This window comes from Callionymus lyra, chromosome 15 (assembly GCF_982586985.1).
Source record: "Callionymus lyra chromosome 15, fCalLyr1.hap1.1, whole genome shotgun sequence".
Lineage (NCBI taxonomy): Eukaryota > Metazoa > Chordata > Actinopteri > Syngnathiformes > Callionymidae > Callionymus > Callionymus lyra.
In genome coordinates, this window is record NC_141832.1 from 20,381,573 (window position 1) to 20,387,653 (window position 6,081).

The 6,081-nt window shown below is 42.0% G+C and overlaps 1 long non-coding RNA gene across 1 annotated transcript; it reads right to left on the reverse strand.

The window, feature by feature from the left end:
- Positions 1-2,105: 2,105 nt before the first annotated feature.
- Positions 2,106-5,688, reverse strand: LOC148065276 (uncharacterized). The gene is made up of 2 exons (XR_015713402.1): positions 5,607-5,688; positions 2,106-5,555 (listed from the first exon to the last, which is right to left on the reverse strand). It is a non-coding gene; the product is annotated as an uncharacterized LOC148065276 (long non-coding RNA).
- Between the last annotated feature and the right edge of the window lie 393 nt (positions 5,689-6,081).

The window sequence follows — 6,081 nt, forward strand, 5'->3', positions numbered from 1 at the left end:
TCTCTTTTAAAAAATACAATTAAATAAAACTCGTCCCTAGCCACGACGATGAGTCTGCGGCGCAGGAAGTGCTATTTTTACACAGAAAATGTCTTATTATTGATCCCTTCATGAAGAGCTGGAATACATTATGAGCACGCGTGTCATAGAAATGTACGTCAGCATGTGTGCGACGGTGGAAAATACACCCAGTGGGTCCTGAGAGCGATCCCTTCAAAATGGTTATCGAGTTTATGTATCTGATCCGGGGTGTAAATATAAGGGATCTGCGATACGTCTGTGCTCAGCGGTGATCAGCCGCTCTCTCGACTCCCTGGTTTGCATCTATCTGTCACTCTCTCGTCCTGAAGCCCAGCCAGCAGAAGGTTGCTCACAAACAAACACACACACACACTTTAATGCAGCGCAGCCTGCTGTGACTGGAGCCTCAAGGGTGTGTGTGTGTGTGAGCGTGCACGTGTGTGTACGTGTGATAAAGAATCAGAAAGTAGTCGTTGCCCTGCTGCTGAACCCGGCATATTTCTGTGCAGCTCCTCCATCTCTCTGTCACGTCAGTTGCTGAAGAAGGTTCTTCTGCTCGTCTCTTCTCCAAACATCCAAATTATAAAGCAGATGATGGACTCTCTGATGCTACCGTGGAGACAGATCGCCTCTAACATGTGGGTTTTTCACTAAAGAAAAGGGAAACGGGATTTTGATGACATGAAAAAGATACCTTTAGATTTGTATAAATTTCTTCACTTTAAGCACCTGAACCACTATATATTGAGTCAAGGGAACATGTGTCAAAGTCAATGCCTTCATCTTTATACAGGACTTTACAGAACGTTTGAGTCTAATCCTGATATTCTTTTCTATTTGAAGAGGCTCGATATATATATTATTGAAAGTCTCTGTATCATTGTTGACATCGATAAGATATGTCCCTTTGCTTATCTGGAACATGAGCATCTTTATAGGTCACAAATAAAAAAAAATCTACTTTGATTTTAGCCAACAATCCAGGATGATTATGATGATTATGACGAAGAATCCATTTTTTTTAACATCTGCATTATTATAAGATTAACCAGAAGCAAAGAAATCTAGAGGCTGCATTTCCAGTCAACAATGGCAGATTTGTTTGGCTGAAAAATTTGCAATTATTGACCAGAAAAATGCTAAAATATGATTTCTGGTTAAGATTATAATCGCGCAGAAGTTACAAAAAATGCAGGTTTCTTTATGTTTTTCTAGCATAAAAAATCCATAATAGGAAAACACCACAAAATCCAATTTTAAGGATGTATTTAATAAAAAAAGGCTCTTGTTTTTTTTTTAAACCTTCTATAAATATTGAAAAAAGGGAAAAAAAAGCAATTAAATATAGAACGAAGGGAAGGCACATAAAAGCAGAATTTTAAATACATTTTTGAATTTTAAATCAAAATGTTTTATGTTTGTGTCTAACCGTGGCGTACCTGAGTATAAGGGTCATGTGAAATATTATCATAATAAGATATTATTAACAAAAGAAGGATCTACAAAGTTTTTCACAGCGTTTTGTTACCGTGTAAAGTTTGTCTATTATGTTTATTTCACACATTAATAATTCTTATATTTTGTTATATTTATCTTAACTGGATTCAGAAAATATTGGAGTTTGTGAATATGATGAGAATGTGTAGAAAAATCATCCAAAAAAGAGTATAAAAGGTGATTCGACGAGGGTGTCATCGCTGTAGTTGCGAGGATTGATCGGAGAAAGCCATCACGGCAGACTTCAGTTCAGTGTCTTCTGACCTCAAGCGTTTGCATCATCTCGCCGGAGTCGCCCAAGCGCTCGTCCTCCACCTCCATCGCGTCGTGAAGTTTGTTCCCGTCGCTCGTTCATCATCGGTTGAAAGTAGAAGGTGCGAAGCGTAGAGATGAAGTCTCACTCCATCACCTGTGTTTGACGTGTTGGTAAAAGCAGCGCTCGCGCTAATGTCGCACTTATTCAGGACTTATTTGACTGAAACTGTAGCTGGCGTGTTGATCAACTGTACTGTCAGAAAAACTGTTCACAAAGTTTCACAGACAAAACAGTTCAATAGCAAAAGAGTCAGACTCACACCAGCAAGAGATTGTTCTTCACTCCGGAGGGAACAGCAGAACCAACGCGGAAGTTAGCTCGCACCAACTGTCCAACGAAGGCCTTGCGTCCCTCCCTTTTTATTCAGTTTGTTACAAGTAAAACATATTGTGGAGGTTACATCAAAAGCATTCTCTTCTGCTCATCCCCCCTCCCAACTTAGTTTGTCCTCAGTAAGATTCATTGTGCAGGTTACATCAGAGCATTGGCATCAGCAGTTCACAACAGTCTTACAGATGACACTCAAGGTTAAGGAGTATCCCACCGTTATCTGTTCACCTTCCGTCTCCCAACTCGTTCCCTGCTCTTTCACTTGCCCTTGCTGACCCCTGATGGGATATATCTTGTGAGGAGTTTCAAAACACATACACATTGTGCTTAAGGCAATTAGTGATTTCGAACACATATGCATTTGTGGTAAAGAAGTGAACACATTAATATTGTGATAATGTAGTAAGCAGTTTAAAACACATTAATATTGTAATAAAGCAATATTTCTTTCACATTTCCCTCCTGTTTATCAATATTAAACAGTGTTTTAAAAGACTGATTGCTGAAATGGGAAGAAAACTATCCCCAAAAACCCTTCCTGGGGGCAAAAAGAAGATAGAAACCCTTTCCCAGCAAGAAGCCAACATTTCCATTACATATATATACAACATTTCCCGACATTTCCAATTTGTAAAACACTCGGCTCATAACCTCTGCCTTGGTAGACTTTTCAGTTACAGCGTCAAAATAAACTGGAATATCATCGATACATTTTAGACTTCGCATTCTGAGTCGTCTTCAAGTGGCACCAACTCGTATTGTGCCATGGCTACAGTGACATGAGCAGCTACCTTGACGCTAACTGCGTCCATTATCTTAGCCATCATTATACGCAAACAAGGAACACCACATGCTATTAAGAAAATTAAAAATGAGATAATAGACACAACTATACCGGCAACAGTTAGGATTACATTTTTCCAGCTACCGAACGTGTCGTTTAACCATTGTAAGACTGGATTGGGGACCACACCTTCCATGCTTTGAGTTTTCTTACGGTAGGCTCTTAACAGAGTTAGTGTCTGGCTAATTGTTCCATTTTGAAGCGTATGGAGCGGGATATATGTACAGCATTCTCCTGTACTCTCAATGTACTTACAAACACCTCCCTTTTCTGCCAGGATCATATCTAACGCCTGACGATTCTGTACAACCATGAGAGAGGTTGCATGCAGTTGGGAGGCCACATGTGTTTGGAGAACTTCAGTGAAGTTAGTCAGAGTGTTGATTTTGTGATTCAGGTAATTAATGAGTTCTGTGTGTTTATAAGTGGTGACCGGAAACAACCCTCCAAAGATCGGAAGCTGAGACGCAGCCGCGTTTGCTTCGTCTAAGAGTTTGTCTTGGTCGGGAACATTTCGGGGCTGACCAATGGCATCAAAGTAAACAGGTGTATTACGAACCACTGGTGAATCAAGAATGCTTCTTTTTGCTCTCGCGTCAGTTACATTCATGTCTACACTTTGGTCATCATCATCCAACACATAAGTTTTTGTCTCTTGTACTCCTGTTACATAAGCACATTTACCTGTCCATTCTTCTACCAATCTGTTTCTCAAAACCCCACCTCCACACCACCACCATAACTGGGATCGAATGACGTGTTTCAAGACATTCTTTGACAAGTTAACGGTTTGATCACAGAACGATGCATTCAACCTCCCATAGTCCCTGCAAACGTCATTACCACAGGATGTTCGGGAGTAGCAAATAAATTTGCCCTCTGTCGGTGGATGGAACAAGAAGGGTCTGGACGTTGCTCCGATTATGGGGTACCTTTGAGCATATGGCATGCAGAAATTTGTCACTTTGAAACCCTGTGTCATGTTCATCACGCATGACGAGTTTCCAATCGGCTCAACCAGTGTTACTGCTGCCCTCGGTCTCATGCAAACTGCACAATCCTTTCTGATGGATCTGGCAATGTTTACAACACGCTCAAGGTAGAGATTGTTATCAGTAGTGAGTCCTGTGTCAACTGCCAACAATTCTTCGATGGTTTCTCCATAGGTATGAACTACAATACCTTGGGCAGGTGTAACGTCGCCTTTTCGGGATACAGTTACTGTGGCTTTTGGGAGGAGGTGTGTCTTGGTTTCTAAGATTGGTCTGTAGCATACTTTTATTAGGACAAATGGATCTGGACCATTTGCATACCAGGCCCATAGTGTCAAAACGCTACAATCTGTTTTACCTTTGTTTGGGAGTTCTGTCATGGCTTTAAAAGTGAATATCAGATTCATTCTGCTGTGCGTCATGTACACTTTATCTTTCCAATTTTTCGCGCCATTATTTCGTTTGGCTTTTGGCCAATAATCACCGCTTTCTGTCGTTACATAATTATCCCATCCCCACCATGCATCTCTCTTAGCCAAGGTTTCTTGGGACATGAGATAGAACCAATATGTTGACCATTCATTGAACCGTACAGCCTTTCGTTTTTTGTTGGATGTTTCAGTGTGGAAGTTGGCTAACGGAATTGTCAAAACCGTGTCATTAGTTAGTTGTGTAAGATTGATAAAGGTGCCTGTATATTGTTGTAGCCGACTAATATCTCTAATGTCTTTTTGTGTGACATAACCTGGTTGTCCCTTCCCTAAGTAAACACCTTCATTGCATTGGGCTAGACAAAGGCTCGACCCTCCGCAACGACAACTGTCATCAAATTCCTTATCTCGTTTGTTTCTAGTCAGGTTCTTAGTTTGATTGAAGTTTCGTTCTACTACCTTAGAATTAGGTGGACCCCACTCTAAGATGTACAATGCCCACAAAAAGATTAGTACTGTTCCCATAATCATAGTACATACAATCATACATTGTCCAAAGTTTCTCACCCATCCGGAACGGAGAAGTCTTTGTGGTTGGTTCATCATTCTTCTCGAGAGTGTGCGTTCGCCGCGGAAGAACTCTCGTTCCATTCGTTGGGGTTTCTTCTGAACCCTCGAGAGCGTGCGTTTACCGCGGATAAACTCTCGTCCGATGCGTTGGAGTGAAGGGCAAGGCTGCCGGGCTCAGCAAAGAACCTTTCCTCACTCGTCCGTCTTTTTGACACGTGCAATTGAGGATGGGGCGCTGTGGTCTTTTTGACACGTGCAATTGAGGATGGGGCGCTGTGGTCTTTCGTCGGAGTGACAGGGCTGCCGGGCTCAGCAGAGGACCTTTATCACTCTGTCTTTTTGTCTTGTTGAAACGTGGTTGGGGCTCCAGAACCGTCAGGACCAGGAGGCAGTCGTCGAAGTTTACACTGAGATTGATGAATCCAACCGGTCCGGCCGTCGACCTTTACCGCTGTTGGACTGACAGCCACCACCTCGTGAGGACCGTCCCACCGTTCACTGTCCCACTTGAGTCGTCGCAGCACTTTTAGAAACACCAAGTCTCCAATTTGCACCTGGAAAGTCTGTGGGTCAGAACAAACTGGCAGATCATTGTGCTTACGAACCTCTCTCTGTTCATACAGTCTTCTCATGTGTGCTGGAATTGACCCTCCTGTTATACTCTGACCTTTGGGTGCAAGATCAGGTAAGGTATAAGGTCTACCGTATATGATTTCAAATGGAGACAATGTCTTCCCTTCAGCGGGTACAATTCTCATACCAATTTCAACGAGACCAACACAATCTGGCCATTGTCTTTTTGTTTCTCTCATTGTTTTCACAAGTCTTGATTTCACAGTACCATTGGTTCTTTCAACCAGTCCTGCGGACTGGGGGTGGTATACACAATGTCGTTTCAAATCAATGTTCAGGAGTTCACCAACTTTGGTTACAGCTTTGTTAAGAAAATGTGAACCATTGTCGCTTCGAATGAGCGATGGAATACCAAATGTAGGAATAATTCGACCACACAGTGCTTTAACAACTGTCTTTGCATCAGCATGTGCTGTTGGAAAAATTTCTACCCATCTTGAAAACACA